General features: G+C 43.5%; 1 protein-coding gene and 1 long non-coding RNA gene across 8 annotated transcripts in view; one reads left to right on the forward strand and one right to left on the reverse strand.

Annotated features, from left to right (window-relative positions):
- Positions 1 to 16162, reverse strand: part of CUL1 (cullin 1) — a 105977-nt gene extending 89815 nt beyond the window's left edge. The window contains exon 1 of one of the 7 annotated variants that reach the window (XM_050784894.1): positions 14366 to 16162. The gene's annotated coding sequence lies outside the window, so the exon portion shown is untranslated. Of the gene's footprint in view, positions 1 to 7690; positions 7716 to 12497; positions 12949 to 13596; positions 14047 to 14081; positions 14292 to 14365 lie in introns of those variants that run through there. The other 6 variants (XM_050784898.1, XM_050784895.1, XM_050784892.1 and 3 more) reach the window with 6 other exon arrangements.
- The window catches only part of LOC126951004 (uncharacterized), a 49313-nt gene continuing 41581 nt past the window's right edge, over positions 15112 to 22843 (forward strand). The window contains exon 1 of the long non-coding RNA XR_007724332.1: positions 15112 to 15200. This is a non-coding gene — a long non-coding RNA (uncharacterized LOC126951004). The remainder of the gene's footprint in view (positions 15201 to 22843) is intronic.

Genomic DNA, 22843 nt, shown 5'->3' on the forward strand with positions numbered 1-22843 from the left:
GACTGAATTTCAGTTCTTAGTTTCAGCACAATGGTTTTATTCAATTACCTTGATTAAATCATGCTCACTCAACGGTCTAGATTGGTACTTGCGTGTATTTTGTTTCCAAGTATTTTCATTCACTTTAAGACAAGAAAAAACAGTATTGCATTTGATCATGATCATCTACACCACACATGCTTTTCAAACTGAGGGCTGCAATTCATTATTGTGTAGATCATGAAACCAACTTAGTTAAAGGGAACTGGAACTTTTTTAAAAAATCAAATAGAAAAAAAAAGAGCTCATAGAATGCAACAAGGTAAGTATTACTCAGTGCACTTTTTTTCCCAGTTATGTCTGTTTGGGTGCTGGGTTATCCCACAAAAAAAATTTTACTAAAGAAACGATTCAAGAGGCGCTGATCGACAGTACACAGTGACAAATTTCAAACAGCTAATATAGAAATGCGTGGGATGTCTGTGGAACTTCACAGCTCTGGCTCCACAAGTCACTGGCAGTGTGAGCCTGGTCAGATTCCTTAACTTCTGTGCCCATATTTCATCATCTGTACTAGAAATAATACTGTAGTACCTGTTGTATAAGGTGGCTGTGAGGAATAAGTGAGTTATGAAAATAAAATGCTTAGCAGAGTCCCTGACACACGGTAAGCATTTGCTACTATTCATGTTAATACTACTATAAAGGGTTTCTAATATCTATGAAATTCCTAAGATAGTATTTAAATGTTAAACCACCTGTGCTTATTTTTGTCAAAATGAAGTAAATTAATGTTGCTTGAAAACTCCACCATACCTTTGATAACTGATGACACCAGAGGTGGCACTTCTCCAAAATTCCCACCAAAATGTAACTTTTAGCAGAGAATGGAGGAGTCCTTTGGATCGGGGGACAGACCTGGGGATCCAGCCTAAGCTGCGACAAAGTTAAATTTTCCTTGAAATATCACTCTATCTTAAAATTCACATGAATCTTTCATTCTACCATGAAATACACGTTTAACAGAATATTTTAAAACACCAGCTTCACAGGGCTTCCTAGCTCTCTTGCTAGTGAATGAATGCGATGCTCTTGTATAAAATCCACTGACTTTGGAGAAGCTGCTACTGAAGAGCTTTCACTGCACATCAGCATCCAAAAAGTTTCTTTTCTGTCTTGGCACCACTGTATTTTCAGAACCCAGCCTAACACAAATACAAAGACACAAACAGCAAGCCAGTCTGCCCTCCTTTTAGAGGGCCTGTGGACAGTGGTGCTCCACGGAAACATCCTCAGGCCACTGAGCGTGGAAGGCCAGATGTGCACCTCCTGGCGGGTCTTTCCCCCTCCCAGTGAGGCGTGCACACGAGGTCCACTTCCGTAAAGGATGACCTTCGTCAACCACAAACGCTATTAACTCCCATTGAGACGAACAGTCTCAACTCACAGTTCCCACAATCCTCTTCAACTAATTTCCGAATTTCCCTCATGTGTGGTGAACCGTCTGCCCTGCAGGTGAGTGTGGGGCCTTGAATAAGTATCTGCTCAATAAGCAGATTTTGGAAGCTAGTGTATCACTAAGTGCACACGAATCTGTTCATCAAGAACACACCCCTTTTCGTTTTCTTTTGACTAAAATAATTTAACCCTGAGACGAAAATTCTGATCAGCAACTTTCCCTAGCTGAGCAAACTTTCAAATATACTTCCCATTTTACTACAAACTGGTTCGAAAGGAGAAACGGCGCTACCATGCTCTTTATTTGATTTAGGGCTTTTATGTTTTTTGTTTTAAAGACAATTTACTACTTTATCCACTCTCCTGAAGGAACTGGGCACAGTTAAGCGACACCTCTTTCAGGTAAGATGCTCCCGACACACGTCCCCAGTGGTCCCTGAACCACTCAAGGCTCACAGTGACTGATGTCACCCACCACACCTGTGGTTCCACCTGTCAGATTTGCACCCACACTGTCTGCACATATGTTCAATGCTGCATTTGCTAAAAAGCATCTTGTCGAAAATATCCTTACTAGCTATTACAACATCAAGTACTAAGAACTTTTTAGTATTTTCCGAAATTATAGACACTGGGGAGAGAGTGTGAGGAGAAACATATATGCACAGGAGGGTACATTTAAATCAGTCAAGAATAAATCATTTGGAAAAACAGTTTCTCAATCATTTGAGTATGTCTTCTGAGCTCATAGAAATCTGCCACTCGATGATAACCTTCAATAAGAGGCAGGGTTCTTTTGGGGAGGAGACTTTTTAAATTTTGCTTCCCACTCTGTCTCAAAACAATCTGGCCATACCTATAATAAAGGAAAAAATGTGGGCAGGGGGCAATGGCTCATGCCTGTAATCCCAGCACTTTGGGAGGCCGAGGTGGGCAGATCACCTGAGGTCAGGAGTTCGAGACCAACCTGACCAACATGGTGAAACCCGTCTCTACTAAAAATACAAAAAAAATTAGCCGCGCGTGGTGGTGAGCGCCTTTAATCACAGCTACTTGGGAAGCTGAGGCAGGAGAATTGCTTGAAAACCAACTGGGAGGTGGGGGTTGCAGTGAGCTGAGATCACACCATTGCGCTCCAGCCTGGGAGACAAGAGCTAAAATTAATTTAAACCCATATTTTTCTTATTTATTTTTCACTCTGTCACCCAGGCTGGAGTGAAATGGCGCCATCTTGGCTCACTGCAACATCTCCCTTAGGGCTCAAGCAATCCTCCCATCTCAGCCTCCCAAGTAGCTGGGACCACAGGTGTGGGCCACTACACCCAGCTAATCTTTTCATTTTTTGTACAGATGGAGTTTCGCTATGTTGCCCAGGCTGGTCTCGAACTCATGAACTCAAGCGATCCAGCCGTCTTGGCCTCCTAAGTGCTGAGATTATAAGCCTGAGCCACCACACCTGGCAAAACCCATACCTTAAATAGGCATAAAGAAAATCCTGCATGTTAAGATTGCTACTCATTTCTGTCACCACCCTAGTTGTGGCTGGGACAGTACCATAGTCTTCACTGCCCAGCGTAAGTTTCGTGTGGAAAGTCTCAACAACAGTCTGTCCATATTTTTTATTCCATACAATTTACATTAACTTGTGTATTTTCTCACGCAAGCTTTTTAAGCTTATACTTCAAGTAGCTTATTTTGAAAACCATAAATTCATGTTCCCAGTTGGAAATATAGTTAATATTTTTAAAAAGGTAAAGAAAACTAACAACACAAAATCCAGACTTTCCCCACAGTTTTGTTATCGTCAAGAACTCATATATAATAAACTTACTTTAGAGGACTTGAACCTCACAAACTTCAATTTTCTAAAATAAAATGTACGTATCAAAACTGCAAATAAATGAACTTCTGAAAAATATAAATACAATGGAATAAAGAGATGCCCATTTTAGGACTATTTTTCTTTTTGCCACATCACACACACACAGCACAGAGTGTGTATGTGCGTATACACACTTTAGCCTGTACTCAACTGTCAGTAAAACAAATCCTCCTCTGCATTTTTGGTGGGGAAGGTACTCTTTTTAATGTGAACCTGTAGTTTCATTCACTGCCACCAAGAAAGGCATCAGAATGCTTTTTAGAATCACTTTTCCTATAACTATTAAGGGAATCACTACCCTAGTTACACACATACACGCTCACCTATATGTTTACCATAAAAAGCGACGTGGATACTCATCTTCCACAATATCCATATTTTTGAAATAAAACTTCAGTGTAATATATGGTTTGCTGGTTATAATCAGTGAATTATTTAATCAGTTTTCCACACATTAGCCTTATCAATAGAAAAATTCCAACATTTATAATTTATTACGGCAAAACCTCAAAGTTAACAGAACTTCCACAAATTGGTTGCTTTGTTGAAATTCTGCTAAACGTTGTTACTAGAAATCACATTCCCAGTTTGACGAGCTGAGATAGAGACAAATACCCAAACCAATATCCAGCTACTTTCAAGTGAGAAGTGCAGCAGAGCCAGTTTTTTTAAAAAAGCATGTTAGCATGATACACATAGCTAGACTTTAAGGATTTTTTTTAAGCTTATGAAGATGAGATAGGATGGTTGTGGCGAAGGGGTGACAAAGATGAAGAGCAGAGCCCACTCCATCAAGTGCTGGCAGCCTGATACCTGCCCTGGAGAGCCTCTGTAGTCAAGGAAGCCAGGCAAGTCCTGAACAAAGCAGCATCACCAGCGCACTGCATCACCAGGCGTGAGGGCAGAATGAAGCTGGTGATGGCAGGCCCAAAGAGGAAGGTGTAAACACGGAGCGTTATGGGGGAGGAACTAGACAGATTTGGTAGATCGCTGAATATGGACAAACAAAAGAAGTCAAGTCTGAAATCTGTGTCTGTGACATAACGCCAGAAACAGAGATGTCAGACATGGCCTAGGGAGCAAAAGAGATCAGTTTGGGGCAAGTCAAGTTGGAAGAAAGGGCAGGTTAGTCAAATGAAAAAGCCCTGAAGGCTATTAGCTGGACTGGAAGACTCTCAGCTGAAGTTGCTGAGAACTGCTTGACCTGAATGAAACTGAGAAACCCCAAAGCAACAAAGACTAGAAGAGAGGATCAAGTTAAAGCTGTCTCCTGAATGCTCATGAAGAGTTAGAAAAGATAAGATGAACTAGAACAACAAGTATTCTGCACAGAACCCTAACCTCAAGAGGTCACCCAAGAAAAAAGAATGGTAACCTGGTCCACAAGTCTGGGAAATGGGCGATGTGGCCTCTCCTCAGAAGGGGCCACTCTGGAGAAGAAACCTGGTGATGTTTCCCAAACTCATCTAACGCAAAACATCCTGAGAACAGCGTTCACCCTCTGGAAACCATGAATTGGAAATGCAAGAGAACCAATCTAATGAATCAAGTACAAATCTAAGAGCGCCTTCAAGAGAAGTATTGAGATGCTTTTAAAACTCAGGAAGTTTTTAGATTTTTAAAGAAAAAATGTGAAACAACTTTGTAGTTAAACCATTACTTTACAGGTTTAAAAAGTGTTCTCCACGGACACAGGGAAGGGAACAACACTCACTGGGGCCTATCGGGGAAGGTGTGGGGACCAGTATCAGGGAAAAGAACTAATGCATGCTGGGCTTAATACCTAGGTGATGGGCTGATCGGTGCAGCAAACCACCATGGCACACGTTTTCCTACGTAACAAACCTGCATGCCTGCACGTGTACCCTGGAACTTAAAAAAAAAAAATTACTATTAAAAAAATTAAAAGTGTTCTCAACATATGACACCACCAATAACATGTAAATAACACAGGCTTTGATTTTGTTGTCTCCCATATGCCTTAAAATTTTAATATAATTCCTCTCGTAGTATTTAGGACTTAAACAAGGACTAGTGTGAAGCAAAAATTATTCCTAGACACTAAACTTAAAACTATACTCATTAGGATCCTGGCCTCTATGGCACTTCCCACACTGTGCTACAAAGAACCACGAATATTTCCAGGTGCTCGTTTCAAGAGAAAAAAATGAACACATCAATTCACTCCATATCAAATCTCTACTGTAAGGACCTAATTTTCCACATTCCATGATTTTAAAATCAGTATGTGTTCTACAAAACATGTAATATGGTAGGGGAGCTTTCTTCCTTCAAAGGAAATTTCTTATTAAATTAGGAGTGTACCTTTTAATATATATGAATGTATGTATGTATACCTATACACATACCCTATTGGATATACCTCTCTGTAACAGCAGCAATGCACATTAAGATTTTAAAGGCCCTTCAATATGCCACTTGGCATTTCCTAAGTTTATTCACAAAGCTTCTCTCCCATTCCCATACCTTACATATCACAGAACACGGATAGCCAAATATTGGTCTAAATAAAAAAAAAATCCTGAAAATGCATTAACAAGTAGAGTGGTAACGCAGAGCTCCATTATAAAAATAACAGTGACCCAAACAAACAAAACCTTCATAGTGTCAAAAGAGAGAACACATACGTTTCACCTGTAATGCCCCAGCTAAACTGCAGACATTAAACACCCACCCCGCCCCTGCAACACACAAACCCTGTGTAGGGCAAAGTCCCCTATACACAGAACATGTAACAAAAGCACTACTGAAGAGCCAATTCCAGTATGTGTCTTCAGCATTCCTAACCCTGCTTCCCTTTGTGTGTTCTCAGTCCCTTGTTGGTAGGACCTACTCTACGCAGTGCCCAAGTAGCTTTTCATCAATTCATCAAATAGGAGACACTCTCATTTCAGTAGTCTCTACTTGATGATTGATGTAATATATTCCTATGCTGTGTGTCAAAGTCCACCCTCAACCAGGACTGCATTAGACAGCCTTCTGTCCCATGTGAGGTATCTGCAAGCAGCAGAAAGCTGAGGGTAAGCAGTCACAAAGCAAGCTCGGCACAGTCTTTGGCTCACACCAAGCACTGAACACAAGTTGCGTATCCCTTATCTGAAATGCTTGGGTCCAGAAGTCTTTTGAATTTCAGACTGTTTCATATTTTGGAATATTTGAGGTAGCTTGGGGATGGGATCCAAATCTAATTGGGGAATTCAGATGTTTCGCATACACCTTATACACACAGCCTGAAGGTAATTTTATTTTCCCCTCGGGGACGCTGAATAAACTGTTGTGCACCTGCATGTTGACCGTGGCCCATCACATGAGGTCAGGGGTGAAATGATCTACCTGTCACGTCATGTTGGTAACTAAGGAAGTTTTAGATTTTGGATGATTTAGGATTTTCAAAATAGGGATGCTCAACCTGGACTAAGGGTTATTATTGTATGTAAGATAAAATGGCAAGTAAACCTTTTAATATTTTAAATATTTAAGATGAGAGAAGTCAGAAGAATCAGTCTGGAATTTTCCTTCTCCACCATCCCCCCACACCAAAGTCTCCAAGTTCCTAAAGCTTGAAGTTTGGGGAGGGGGAAATGGCCTAGTCTCCATGTCTATTCCCTGAATTCCCCTTGGGATCAAAGAGTCTGGTTTATCGACATCATCTAGGATCCCAAACCTTTCCTTCCAGTCTCACCAAAGTCTCCTTCCTGCCTTGAGAAAAGGCGGTCTGAGCTGTCTGCCTTTTTCCCCCATTCTGACTTTCGGATGCCTATCATGCACATGTCACTATTTTAGTTAGCATTTAATTAATTTCGACATAGCAAAGGCACCCCCTCGCAGTGTTAGGTGACACATTTCTGTACAACTATTTTCTCATAATCACAACAGTATTCCTAATTTGTATTATTTAGCATACATTTCTTAAAAAATTGATAGTAGCCTTTGAATTTTCCAAGCTACTGCACAAACTAGACCAAAATATTTTTTCTAATTTTTAGCAAATTCTTATTCTTAAGCATAATGACATTAAGTTTAAACATTAATTTAAAACGCATCTACTATCACTAGGAGTTGTGAACTAAGCAAAAAAAGAAAGTTCAAACTATTACTAAAACAAAGAAACTTCCACACTGAAGACAATTCATTAGTACCTAATCTAGTGTTATAATAAACCATCAAAACATAAATCAGTTTCATGAGATTAGGACAGTTTCGTGGAGGGCATTAAATGAGGGGACTAAAGTATCTGAAGGATTAACATACAGGGAAATAAATGAGAAGATTAGTCCAGCAAAGGAGAACCTGACCGCTGGAAATACAGCCCAACAAAAGTCAGATATTTAACCCTGCACATCAACACACCTGGAAAGGGGCTGCCAGTACGGCAAACACGAAGTGATTTCAGCATTAAACTAAGCAGAAAAGTCTTCCTTGCAAGTAGCTCCCCTGCTTCTCCTGTTTTGGGATTTGATTTTATAAATTAATCCACTGTATTATAAACACACGTGCACTGTAGAAAGTTGGAGGAAAAAAATTTAAAAATTAAAAAAAAAACCTCAAAATAACCTACTGCTAAGAGAAACTAAAAATAATTTCACTGCTCAGAGATCATCAATGTTAACATTTTGGTTTTCATCTTTTTAAAAAATGCATATATTCACACACCAAAATAAAGTTTAGATATTACTTACATATGTTGTTTTATGTTACATTTTATCACTAATACTGATTAAATGTTCGTTAAATTCAGTATTATGGAAAGTAAAAATTGATCTAAATGCTGAAATAATCATCCTTAACAGCAGCAAAAAAATGAAAACAAAAGCTTAAGAGGGTTATTAGTTAAATAACAGCATACCCTGGACAGAATATTAATCTGTTAATCATTCTTTTGTATTTTCTTAGACTAAATTCTTAGAAATGGAATAGCTATTTCAAAGCACACACATATTTTACAAGCTTTTGTTACATATTTTGCTCTCCAAAAATCATATTAAATTACACTCTTTCTAGCAAGGTATGAGTGAGCTCCTGTCTCCATACACTCACCATAAGTAGTTTATTTTTTAATCTATGCCAATTACAAAAAACCCAACAGTATCTCACTGATTTGCATTTCTGGGAGTACAGATAGTGAAGCTGAAAGTTTTTTCATGTTTCCTACTCCTCTTTTTATAAATTACCAGTTTGCCCATTTTTTTCCACGGGGGTGGGGGCGAGGCCTCTTTTGTTGGTGGTGTTCACATGCCCTCTTTTTACAGTAAGGAAAGTAAATTTGCTTGTAAGTTACAATATTTTTCTGTTTGCCAGTCACGTTTTAATTCTGTTTATGGAATTTTAACACAGAGAAGTTTTATTATTCTAAAGTACTCAAATCTTTTCCTTTACAGTTCCTACGCTTGGTGTTATATCTAGGTCTTCTCCATCTTGAGATTGCCATGCTGTTAATTTTTTGGTTCTTAAATTTTTTCTTCAAAAAGTATTTTAAAAGCACCCAAGTTTACCCACCTAAAATGACAGCCATGTTTACTACTTTAAATATCCTCACGGCCGGACACGGTGGCTCATGCCTGTAATCCTAGCACTTTGGGAGGCTGAGGCGGGTGAATCATGAGGTCAGGAGTTCGAGATCAGCCTGGCCAACATGGTGAAACCCAGTCTCTACTAAAAATACAAAAGATTAGCTGGGCATAGTGGCAGGCACCTGTAATCCCAGCTACTCGGGAGGCTGAGGCAGAGGAATCGCTTGAATTTGGGAGGCACAGGTTGCAGTGAGACGAGATCACGCCACTGCACTCCAGCGGTGTGATACTTCACTAATACATACACATTTTATACATATTTTAAATGGCTGCACCCATTTCATACAATCTATTTTCCAAAGTATTTTCTGACACAGACTTTTAAAAAAATTGCCGCTTGTTAGATTTAAACAGTCTTGAATGGTTTTACAAATTTTTGCAAGGCCAATGAGTCATAACATCACACCCAATTTAACAGTAGCTCCAAAGTTCCAGAACTGTTCGTGTCTATGCTATCAGTGCCCAATCACTCTCCCACAATGTTACTAAAAGACCAGGAAGAATAAGCTCATTCTTGGTAGTGGATCACAGTTCTGCATAATGAATTCTGCCATAATGATCAGATATCAGTCCTTAAAGCATTTTCATTTTAATCTCTTCTAGTCTTCTTCCACCTTCATATAAACTAGTCAAACACTCTGGGAACATTTGGTTAAAAGCCTGAGCTCCGGAGCTACCCTGTCCCGTTTAACTCGGGCTTGACGACCTTCCTAGCCCTGACCTTCACCACTCAAAGTCTCAGCTCCTTCACCTATATTCTGTAAAGCGGGTTAAACCACAGTACCCATGCTTCAGAGGGCACTGGAAGGATGTACGTGAATGTTGATGCATGCAGTACGCTAGGCGCTGGGGACAGATGCACATCACAGTGCCCCTGTCCCAAAAGAGGTCAGTTTGGTGAGAGAAACCACCAAGTATAATCAAAAGGTTAAATACTGTGATCGCGACATAGGCAGGACGACATGGGAACCCAGGGAAGGCTCCTAACCCAGACCAGGACATCAGGGCCAGCTTTCCAGAGATGGTGACGTGTGTGCCGTCAGGTGACAGAAAAGGCAGAGTCAGATTCAGAATGGAACTGCAATGGCGCTGAAGCATGGAGGAACACTAGGAAAAGCAGAACAGTGCCTACTTGGTCCAAGTTTCCCAAGGGAAAAAATTTAACTATCAAACTGAGGCTTCACAACCCTACTTTTCAAACACGAATACAATACTTGATGTTCTTTAAGACCGTTTTTCCAAAATCCTGTTAATGTTAAAAGTTGTAGCATTCCCACGGAATCCACAAACTTTTGGAGCCTGAGGAAATCAGCAGTGTCAATTAAAAACCATCTCATTTTACAAATGAGGAAATATAGGCCCTGCAAAGGTAAGCTTGAACTAGACTCCATGTCTTCTCTCCCAAGCAACATGTTCTACACCTAAGCAAAAATAAATGACTTAAATCTCTTTCCCTCACAGAATTTTTAGAAGTGAAACACTTCCATAAGTGAATAAAAAACTTAAGTCATTAAATGTTATAATAATTCTGTTTATAGTGTGTTTACTAAATGTTCATATTATAAACAGGAAACTTCCTACAAACAGGAAATTATGTCCTCAGTAGTAAACATAAGGCTTTTTGGATCTATTTTTCATTTAATGCTCATTTCTTCATTTGGAAGCAAAACAAACACACTGATAAACTACCAAATGTTTTTAAAAAGCAAGGCAAACTTAGAATTGGCCCTTAAAATGGTTAACATTCTTTTCCCAGACATACCTAAAAGACAAGTTCAAAATGAAGCTCAGTCCCCCAAAGACATTTTATTCCAGAATGACTCAAGGTCATGGCTTTAGGACCTAAGGAGGGCTGAAACAGCAAAACAAACAAAAAACCAAGTTCTTAAGTTTTTAAGGCCCTAATATTTTTAATTTGAAGAATGGCAAGCAACAACTCCTCAATTTAAAGTACATTCATGTTAATTTTCCATGCTGAAAGACAGACACAACGCCTCTGGGTATACTGGGAATGACATTCTGATGAAAGGCCCTCAGAGACCCAGAGATGGTTCCTCCCACAGCAACTTCCTATCCCACTCCAGCACAACCTTGGGGCTTGCCTCCTGTACAAGGAGGAGCCTTAATTACCAAACTGCTTCATTTCAAAGGCAAGGCTGGATACTCAGCCTGGGGGGAAAAACCTGATCGAGTTTCCAAAGAAGCACCAAACACAAAAATTTAAAAAATCCACACCTTAAAACTAGTTTTAAGGAGAAAAAACGTTATTAAAGTTTCACAACGTGTTTTCTTGGCACTTTCCTGGACTTCCATAGGTATAGAAAACCCGGGCAGATTTCTGTTAGGGCCCTGTACTAGGTACTGGGGTGTTGCGGGGGGAAGGGAAGTGGATTGGGGGGGGTAGAAAAGGAGGGATGAGAGAGACGATCAATTTTACTCGAGAAGTGTACAATAAAGCTTGCATTCTTAACCCCCTTAAGTGCAAGGACTGTGTTTTCTGTAGCCAAAAATCAGGGCATGTTTTCAAACGTTAAGTGTAAGTTAGAATTATTCCAGAAAACTAATTCATTCAAAAAAAAAAAAGCAACTGAGGCACCACCGTAACCAAGTTCTGTTACTCTCCGGACGCAAAAACAAATAAGGAATATCCCCTGCGCTGGAGGAATTCACAATCGGAAATGTATGGGAAATAAGGCTGTACTGTAGTTAATTACAGCCAGAAGATAACTTTCAGTAAGTGGCAAGAGTCTAATGAACTGCAATATCTAAGGAAACCATGCAGAATCAGCTCAGGCATGCGTGTCTGTCTTCTGATGTGGTACACACATTAGGAGTGGGGGGTGGGGCTGCCTATAAGGACCTGAGCATGTGGCTCTCAGGGAGGGAGGCTTTCATAAATTGGTGAAAAACCTAGCATATCTAAAGTTAGTTTTTTTTTTTGACAAAACCGTTTTTAAAAGATAAGTCAATGAGAAAAGAAGTTTAACGTATTTAGAAAGCAATTCAGCCATCCCTCTCAAGCTTAAGGAACACTCTCCTGAAACCTCCAAAAATGGGCATAATAGAGTTAAAGCGAGCCAGTCTTATGTTTGCATGCTTTGGAATTTGAAATGCAGCGCAACTATTTCGACTCACCATGGAAAACAACAAATAGAACCTTCAAGTAAAACATTTTTCAATATCCAAAAACCTTCTTTAAACAAAAATCTCACCTCCAAATATTTTTTCCAAACACAATAACTGGTTTTACATTTTAAACATCATTACATATTTTACTACATAATACACTCTACAAGATTTCAGAAAATCGGGTACATTGTCGGGTGCACCATGAAATGAAGTGTTAAACTTAAAACTGCACACACTTCTGCGAGGCGTTAAGATATGCTTAGGTCCTAGAAGCTCAAGGCTTGAAGTAAAAAAGGAATCTAGTTCCTCTTCTGCCGCTTCGTTAAGTGCATTCCAAAAAGTGTGATCGTTTACTCCACTCAGAACTTTTGACGATTTTAATGCTACTACAAGAAAGAGCAATTACACTGGGCAAATAAATATTTAAGTAGACTGCAATTCAGTATTTGCGCACTTACCACTAACCCCTACTACGAACCAGAAGCAACCAAGAGTGACCCAATCGGAAAAGAGAATCCTCTTTTTGGCAAAGCCAGGCAGAGAGAAAACCTTAACTTTGGGGATTCATTTCAAGGAATGTCTACAAGCATTCCTCTCTCTCTTAATTATCTTATGTCTGCTCTACACAATATTGCACGGGCGGCAGAAACAGAGGTCTTTCAGATCTTGGGGGGAAAAAAGCGCACGACCCTTGAGTCTGAGGACCCCAAGTCCCAGCAGCCTGGCGGGCACGCATTTACCCTCAGGGTCAGGGCGCGCGCTCCCGTTGCGGCCGGGGGCGCGCCGACGCCGCGGCGCAGGGCCCGGCCCGACTCGCGAGCGCTAGGCGGGCGCCGGGGGGCTCTGTCCGGTTCGGCCGCCGGGCTCGCATCCCTGCGCGCATGCCCCGGCCCATAGCCCCAGGAGAACGGGGCAAAAGGGCGACTGTTACCCAATAATAGCGCCCTGCACGTTCGCAACAATGCAGGCAGGGAACCCGAGAGCCGCGGGCAGGGAACCGGAAAGCGAGAGAGCCCGGCTCGGCGGCTGCTCCTGCGCGCGAGCCCAGGGCTCACAGGGGAGCACGCGTCGGCCGGAAAGCAGCGCTGGGGAGAAGCGTGGGCGCGAGGGGGCAAGGGCACGGGTCCCGGCGTCCCGCGGAGGTCGCCTCACGAGGCGAGGCGCGGACGTCCGAGCTGCCCCGTGCCACACGTCGGCCCAGCTTCCGAGGGCCCAGCCCGGTCGCGGCGGGGAAAGGTGCCGGCGCCACCAGGCCGCCGCCTCCAGGCGCGATGAATCGGGCTTTTTCCCAGTGCGTAGTCCAGGCCTGGCCGCCCCGGCCCGTCCGGGGTGACTCAGGGCCCGGCCCCGCTCGCTCTCCTGCCGCCCTCGGCGTCCTCCGCCCACGAGTCCCCCGGCCCGGCCGCCATTCCGCCCGGCCGCGTTTCGGCTGCTCAGGCCTCGCCAGGCGCCTGGGCTCGGCCGCCGCGGCCCAAGTCACTGCGACACCGCGGCTCGGGGCCGGGCCTGCGCCGCCGCCGCCACCTCCTCTCGGCCCCGGCGGCTGCCGACACTCACCCGCATCTCTGTGGTGCCCCAAAGGCTCCCGCGACGCCTCCGCCTGGTCGCTGGGCCTGGGCCCCGGCGAAAGCCCCGTCCCGCCAAGGTCTGGCTGCGTCCCTCAGCCACCGGGGCTGCCCCGCCTGGAGCTGCGTGCGACACGGCGCCCGCCTCCTCCTCCTCCCCTGCCCGCCCGGCCCTCCTCCTCCCGCCGCCGCCGCCTGCACCACGCAACCTCCGCCCTCTCGCCTTCCCTCCGCGGCTCCCCGCCCTCTTCGGCCTCACCGGCTCCGGCGACCGCGGGGGAGAAGCTGTTGGGGGAGGGCCGGAACGCACCGCCATCGGCGTCCGGGGCGGGGGAGCCGAGAAACCGTCGTCGCCATCGCCCCGCCAGCCCGAGGCGCGGGAGGGGCCCGGAAAGCTCCCGCCCGCCCGCCGATGCCGGCGGCCCCGGGGGCGCCCCTTCCGCGGCCGAGGCCCCCGCTAGCGTGGGGAGCTTCTACCTGCGAGCCCGCGGCCCCTGCCCCGGACACCCGAGCCATCCCCGACCCGGGGCACCGGATTCTCCGCCAGGTTTTACAGCCTCCCTCGCCTTGGGGCCGCCGCGGAGGACCCCTTCCCGCCACTTCGGACCTCGCGAGCGGGGCTGAGCTGCTTGGGTCGGGGACGCCACCAGCCTCTGGAGAAACGGCCTGAAGCACCCCGAAGGAGAGGGGGTCCCAGTCCCCCCGCTCCTCCCCTGTGCGCACACCGCCCCCCCCAGCTGGCCTCGAACCTGACTCCCCACCTTTGTCGACCGGGACTGGGGGATGCACCCTAGATCAGAAAGTCAGAGGTGGCCAGGTGGCCCTCCGAATCGGCGCAGACTTCCGAGGAACCTGCAGCCAATTCTCGATCCCCTTAACACCTGCAAGGCCTTAGGAATCGGCTCCAGAAAGCTCGAGCTTATCTGCGTGTCTCTTTTTAAAAATCACTTATAAGATTAAACCTAACTAGGCTTTCCCTTTCAGACTTTCACTAACTCCTGTTTGGCAAATTTTGACATTCACTCTATCCTTCGTCTTTGTAAGGACAAATCAAGACTTAGAAGGCTTTGATTACATACACGGATGGCATGAGTCGTGATATAAAGTAGTATTGTTTTCACGTGTAGTTCGAAGTCATCTCATTTGAAATTAACTGTCATAATTGGCTATTTGGAATATTCAACCTAAAGCCTATCCGCTGCTGTGGTGACGGGTGGAGGAAGCGTTGTGGAACCCCCACATCTAGTGAGGGGTGGCTTATTAATACCACGGCTCACAGCATAACAGAGCGGCTCATTCCATGAACAACCCCGGGGGGATTTCGAACTCTATCATCTGGGCAAAAGATGTAATGAGTGTAACTTCCTGTTTTCTCCAAACGAAAACACTACACAGATTCCTGTACCACTCTGGGACAGAAATCCTCAGCCAGAGCAGAGGGCCGTCGCCAGAGTCCACACTGTTTCCTGCGTAACGTGGGTTTGTCTCTGAAGAAACATCCCACTGGTGTATGTGATCCCCTCTATTGAAATGTGGTCTTTTATCCACATCTCAGTCTCTCTAGAAGTAATGCATTTGTATGTACTTGTCACTCAGGTATGTAATCCCTTAATTTGTGCGGGATGTTGGGGTGTGAACAATTCTTGGTTTACATCCTACACTTTTGAATAACCTCGTCAAAACTTAGATGTATTTAACGCTTTTTTTTTTGTGAGCACATGGTAAAGTTGGAAGTAAAAATGGAAGGTTTATCCCTGTGGCCCATGTTTTCCAGTGTACATATGTGGGTTTTTTTAAAAAAAAAAGTCCCAATTTCTTCCTTTTACTGGAAACTGCGTTTTTTAGACAACTTAAGCTTCCTATTCCCTAACCAGTCTTCTCCAATCTTACCATTCAATATGGCCTCCTTTTCTGTGATTTCCTCCAGCTGAATAGAAGGGCTGAGTGGGTCAACCTTCCCTTTATTGTTTGTTTCCTCCACCCTCTATTTTTCCTTAATAGCAGTATTTGGTCCATCCACACCACCCTCCCTCTTCTCACTGCCTCCATTCCTGGTTCTTAACTCCTTTCTATTCTTTACTCTCCACCTGCCTACACGATCATTTTTAGCAGCAAATTTATTCCATCGACTTTTATGTCCACTTAACATCCAGATTGCATTTACTTTGCGCAGATAACCTTGTCTCCGACCTCACAGGTCAAGGCCACCTGCCGCTGTTTTCTACTTTAAAACATCCTTCCTCCATCTTTCTCCCCCAGCTCAGCAAAACTGATGTCCCTCTTGGATGACCCAAAGTTTGGAGGGATAATTAATTTGATAGATGTCAGAATCAAAGTTCAAAACAGTCTCAACAGACTACATTAAGCCAGAAGCAATGAAATAAAATATAAATTTCAAATCTAGAACAGTATGATGTGCTAGTTGGAAAAGCCCAAGTTTTAGATTTTAGCGAACCTTGGTTTGTATCTAGCTACTCAAATTTGAGTCATATCCAGTAACTCTAATTACTATCTTTTGCTCTAGTAAGGTCAACGGTTAATTTGAGATAAAAATACCTACTTCATAAGAGTGTGAAGAGTAATTTCTTTGTAATTCCCACATAATTCGTGGAACATTCACCCACCATTAGTTCCCCTCCCTTTCTCATCTTCCACAAAGTGGATGTCTCTGTTGCCATTCATAACACTTTTTTTTTTTTTTTTGAGACGCAGTCTCGCTCTGTCGCCCAGGCTGGAGTGCAGTGGCCAGATCTCAGCTCACTGCAAGCTCCGCCTCCCAGGTCTATGCCATTCTCCTGCCTCAGCCTCCCGAGTAGCTGGGACTACAGGTGCCTGCCACCTCGCCCGGCTAGTTTTTTGTATTTTTTTAGTAAAGACGGGGTTTCACCATGTTAGCCAGGCTGGTCTCGATCTCCTGACCTCATGATCCGCCTGTCTCGGCCTCCCAAAGTGCTGGGATTACAGGCTTGAGCCACCGCGCCCGGCCCATAACACATTCTTTAGTTCATATAGACCTGGAAACAGACTCAAAATCCTAACCCATTCACCTTGTATCCCAGAGCTGTCACCACCCTAGAGAAATTCTTGGCCTATTTTGGGTCAGTCATTACCATCATCATACTCATTTTTCAATGAGAAAACCTAAGGCTCAGAGATGTTAGGCAATTTGCTCCAAATCACTCAGCCTGAGCAGTGGCATAACCTGACCCAGTGACTCCCAATTCTGTGTATATCCACTCCTTTACTAAGATATTCTCCCACACTTATGTTGATCCTTTAACCTTTCAAATGTTTTTCCTGGTTCTTATCTCTTCTGTATCCTTCCCCTTGTGTCATGACTGATGGCAGATGATTCCTTCTAAACCGATACCTTCATCATTATAATTTTGCCTTTTCAAGCTTCAGTGGTTCCATATTGTTTACAGTGTTCAATCCAAATTTGGACCTGGCACTTAAGGTTTACCAGATCTTGCCCTAACTTGCTTTTCCAAATTTATTTCCTGCCACTTCCCAGAAGGAACTCTCAATGCCATCCAGTCCTGTTGGTTGTACTCACTCGCCCACAGATGAGCTGTGAATCGCCATTTATGAGGGCCTGCTTCAGTTGTTCCCTTAGCAGAGACCATTCCCCACTTCTTTCCTCCGTCTCCAAATCATGCTCACATTTCAAGATCCAGCTCACACCCCCTCCCAGGAAGCCCACCTCACACCTTCTACCCAAGCTTTGTGATCTCTCCCTGATTTGCCTGCTCACATGTGCCTTTAAACTAGGTGGTCTGTGCCGTGGGGTGAGAGACAATTTCCTAACGTTCACCTGCCCCCTCAGCACTGTGCCCAAAGAACACTGAAGCAGATTCCAAGCACATTTGCTTACTACTGAAATGAAAGTGTACAGGTGTTACTTGACTAACCATATGAACTACTATTTCTAAGACACAGGTAAGTAACTACCCATCCAGTGCAAAGTGAATGAACAGGATGATTCTCAAACCTGGCTTTGCTTTAGAATCACCTGGGGACTTGACTAATTCCAAGTGCTCCGCTCCAGATCTACTGAATCAAAAGTAGGTGGGAAGCAGCAGGGAGGGAACATGAAACTGCCAGAGTTTATATCCTGGCATCGCGACTTATTATCTGGGGAACTTTAAGCAAGTTACTTAACCTCTCTGTGCCTCAGTTTCTTCATCTATGACATAGGGATGATAATAATAGTACCTTGGCTGGGCGTGGTGGCTCATGCCTGTCATCCCAGCACTTTGGGAGGCCAAGGCATGTGGATCACTTGAGGTGACCAGCCTGGCCAACAAGGTGAAACCCTGTCTCTATTAAGAATACAAAAATCAGCCGAGCGTGGTGGCATGCACCTGTAATCCCAGCTATTCAGGAGGCTGAGGCAAGAGAATCGTTTGGACCCTGGAGACGGAGGTTGCAGTGAGCAGAGATTGTGCCACTGCACTCCAGCCTAGGGTGACAGAGTGAGACTCTGTCTCAAAATATTAATAATATCTCATATAAGGTTGTTGTACATTAAATCCTTAATAAATATTACCTATGATGACAATGATAATTTTTCAATTAAACTTGTTTGTTTAATCCAAATCATGAAATATACATTACTTGTGATTCTTAAAAAAACATTAGTTCTGCTTACAAAAGTAGTTACATATATGCTATAACTATACAGAGTAATTCAACTAGATTAGTATCCAAAGGAAGCAGGAAAGAGATGAAATAATTGAATAATTTCTTCTCTGTAGAGTTTTAAATTCTTTTTGAAGAAGCAGGTGTTTAAGTCCCCTACTTTAATTTCTTTCTTTCTTCTTGTATTTTTTTTTTTTTTTTTGAGACTTGGTCTCACTTTGTCGCTGAGGCTGGAGTGCAGTGGCATGATCATGGCTCACTGCAGCCTCAACGTTTTGGACTCAGGTGATCCTCCCACCTCAGCCTCCCAAAGTACTGGGATTACAGGCATTACTGTAACCTGGCCTAATCCCCTACTTTGGTTTCATTAGAAAGGATTTCATAGCTAATATTGGTCCATCAAATGCCAAATAAACAAGATTTTAATAATAGAGGTAACTAGATATAAAATATCATACAGAAATTTACTTACCAAAGTCAAACTGTCTGAAGGGGAAACATAGTATTGGTAGACCTCATCCTCTCAACTCTTGACTTATAAGTTGTGTATCTAAACAAATACACAAAGGCCTTGTTTTTATTGCCTGGAATTCCACCAAAGATTCTTAAGTCTCATTTCTTAAAGATGCAAATAGCTCTAGGAGGTAGGAGGGTTTGATAGTCGTTCACACATTGGCATTTACTAGTTCAATCAGGTTGCTATTTTTTGTGTGTTTTTGAGATGGGTTTCACTCTGTTGCCCAGGCTGGAATGCGGTGACATGATCACAGCTCACTGCAGCCTCGACCTCCTGGACACAAACAATCCTCCCATCTCAGCCTCCTGAATAGCACCTGTCACCATCCCCGGCTAATTTAAAAAAATTTTTAAAACAATGGGATCTTGTTATGTTGCCCAGGCTGATCTTGAACTCCTGGGCTCAAGCAATCCTCCTGCCTCGACCTCCCAACGTGCTGGGATTACCATACTTCATCTGGCCAGGTCGCCTTCTTTTTAACACAGATCAGTAGCACCTAAACACAGAAAGGTTGGGGCAAATCAAGTTTTGGAAAAACACTGAGTGCCTCAGGGAAGGCTGAAGGCCTTAGGCCAGAGGTTCTGGGAGGAGGAGGCTTAATCTAAAGAAGAAAATGAAGAAAAGGAGAAGAAGGATTTAACAGTTTAACCTGTCTGATTTCAGATCTTGCATATTGCCAGTTCTAGGCCTCTTATTTTGGAATCCAGAAAATACTGGTGTAAGATAGTCATGAATTAAGCTTTTGAGTCTGACCTGGGAGACCTAAACACCATCGTAACATTGTATCAGTTTGGATCAGATGAAATAGCAATGTATTTTCCAATGATTCAACCTAGTTTCTATGAGATATTTTTCAGAGAAAAGTGTTCTAAAATATTGTCGTCGTCGTCGTCGTCGTCGTCGTCGTCGTCGTCTTCTTCTTCTTCTTCTTCTTCTTCTTCTTCTTCTTCTTCTTCTTCCTCCTCCTCCTCCTCTTCCTCTTCTTTCTTCTTCTTTCTTCTTTTTTTTTTTTAAACAGAGTCTGTCTCTGTCCCCCAGGCTGGAAGTGTGGTTGATCACAGCTCACTGCAGCCTTGACATCCTGGTCTCAAGTAATCCTCCCACCTCAGCCTCCTGTGTAGCTGGGACCACAGGTGTGTGCCACCATGCCCAGCTTTTCTTTTTTCTTTTTTTCCTGCAATGTTGCCCAGGTTACTTTTTTTCCTTGTTGTGTATTTCTGGGTTTGTGTGTGTGTGTGTTGTGTTGTTTTGTTTTGTTTTGAGACCGAGACTTGCTATTTTGCCCAGGCTGGTCTCGAACTCCTGGGCTCAAGTGACCCTCCCGTGTTAGCCTCCTGAGTAGCGAGGACTACAATACACCCCTGAGCCCAGCCTAGAATTGCTTTTTCCAGGGAGTTTTCTATGACCCTTCATATCTCAACCCACCCCATGTCTACATCTGGATTAGTTGTCCTTCTTGTGTAATTCTTTTGTACCATGTAGTTATTATAATTTTTCCCTTCTCTATCTCCTACTCCCTCACAGATTGTGAGCTCCTTGAATTCAGGTGCTGTGTCTTTTGTCACTATATCTACAACATTTAGTACAGTGCGTGACACATAGTATATTGAAAGTGGTTAGAACCCAACTCATGCACTAATTGGGATTGTTTGTACTATGAAATTCAGTCATTCCACTTTCCTTCTCAAAGACCTTCCATAATTCTCTGCTTCCTAAAAGAATCTCAAACACCTCATTCCTAATATTGAAGCATTCTCTACACTTTGGCTCCAATGGATTATTCCCTCTGGTTTCTTATACATATCATACCAGATCCAAACTAGATTCTTATGAATGCCCGATTAGGCTCCATGTGTTTCCTCATCCAACTGTAACTTCCACAGAAATTGCTCTTCTCCAGTCACTGCTTACCCAAATATAACCCATCCTTCTGGGCCTACCTTAAATGCAATCTCTTTAGTGAAACCTTTCCTGCTCTTCTACCCGATGTGAATTCCACTTCTCCCCTTGCACTGGGTAAGCTTCTTAAAGACATTCTTGAACAAGTTTGTATCCCTACAGGACTGTATTAAATTATGGAGGCTGGCAAGTCCAAAATCTGCGGGGTAGGTTGGCAAGCTGTACACTCACAGAAGATCCAATGTTGAAGTTCAAGTGTGAAGGCCATCAGGCTGGCAGAATTTCTTCTTGCTCAAGAAATATCAGTCTTTTGCTCTATTAAGGCCTTCAACCAATTTGATGGGGCCCACCGACATATGGATAGCAAGTTGCTTTATTCAGAGTCCACCAATGAGGCCAGGCACGGTGGCTCATGCCTGTAATCCCAGCACTTTGGGAGGCTGAGGTGGGTGGATCACTTGAGGTCAAGAGTTTGAGATCAGATTGGCCAACACGGTGAAACCCTGTCTCTACAAAAATACAAAAATAGCCAGGCATCGGAAGGCAGAGGTTGCAGTGAGTTGAGATGGTACCATTGCACTCTAGCCTGGATGACAGAGTGAGACTCTGTCTTAGAAAGAAAAAACAAACAAAAATAAATAAATAAAACAAATAAATAAATAAAACAATGACTGTTAATCTCATCCAAAAAACACCTTCACAGAAACATCCAGAATAATTGACCAAATATCCAGGCACCATGGTCCAACCAATTTGATGCATAAAATTAAACACCACAAGAACTAAGTGGAATGTCCTGGATGTAGCAAATGGCATTTTATTTCTTTAACAAGTAATTTATACTTGGCCGGGCACAGTGGCTCCCACCTGTAATCTCAGCACTTTGGGAGGCTGAGGTGGGCAGATCACTTGAGTTAGGAGTTCAAGACCAACCTGGGCAACATGGTGAATCCCCATCTCTACTAAAAATACAAAAATTAGGCAGGTGTGGTGGCATGCACCTGTAATTCCAGCTACTCGGGAGGCTGAGGCAGGAGAATCGCTTCAACCCGGAAGTCGGAGGTTACAGTGAGCCGAGATCACACCACTGCACTCCAGCCTGGGTGATGCAGTGAGACTCTGTCTCAAAAAAAAAAGTAATTTATACTCATTGCCTCAAGTTTCCTACTTCCTAGTGACTCAGCCCATCTCTACCCACCTACTATGTTCAACAGTTCCTCTCCTGCATTTGATGTTTGTTCTACCTGCCCCTCCATCTGGAAACCACTCATCCTTTAACTCCCAAACTCCTGTGCCCTCATGGCTCTTCTAGCTGATCAATCTTTCTGGCTCTCTTCCACCCTCCTCTTAAATGTGGGTTCCTGAAGGTTCCATTCTTGGCCACCTTTTCTTGCTATATCTTCTTCTTGTGTGATCTTGTCAGTTTCACTTGTCATCTATGTCAAGTTATCATCTTTGACTTTATTCAGGGACACTTCAAGGTTTCATGGTGCTTGAAGTTTATATAATTTAACACAGGAGTACTCTTTAAGAAGACGTCTATGCTAGGATGGCTAGCAATAACTTAGTTACACATGGAACTCCCCTAAATGTATCCCATGAAGCCCAACCTATATGGTATCTCAAACTTATCTTGCCCCTAAACAGGCCCCCCCGCAATGCCTAGAGGACTCCAGTGCCACCTGACCTGGCGGGAAGTGTGAAGAAGATGTTAGGGTGGAAAGAGGTAACAATCTTAGTCTTAATCACAGCAAAAATAACCTACTTTTGAAATTGTTACAAAAAAGAAACATGACAACATGAATGTATTGCTAAGGCCCTTGCCAGGTGCTTGAAAGACCCCCTGCCCGTGAGGAGAGCTGAAGCTAATGTTTGGTACCTTCAAGAGTATCTGGTCCATCTGTCTTCAGCCTGACCTCTCCCACACTTTAGGTCTGATTTTCTAGCTGCTTGCCAGACCCCTGTACTTGAACGTCCCTCATATTTCAAACCATTTGGCCTCAAATAAAGACCATTATTCCTTATTCTACCCCTGACCCATCTCATGTATTTTCCTTTGTTTTTCTGTCTCTGATATTGACATCATTGTTCCTGTGCTGTTATAAAGAGCTACCTGAGACTGTGAAATTTATAAAGAAAAGAGGTTTAATTGACACACAGTTCTACCGGCTGTATAGTACGC

Source organism: Macaca thibetana, chromosome 3 (genome assembly GCF_024542745.1).
Source record: "Macaca thibetana thibetana isolate TM-01 chromosome 3, ASM2454274v1, whole genome shotgun sequence".
Lineage (NCBI taxonomy): Eukaryota > Metazoa > Chordata > Mammalia > Primates > Cercopithecidae > Macaca > Macaca thibetana.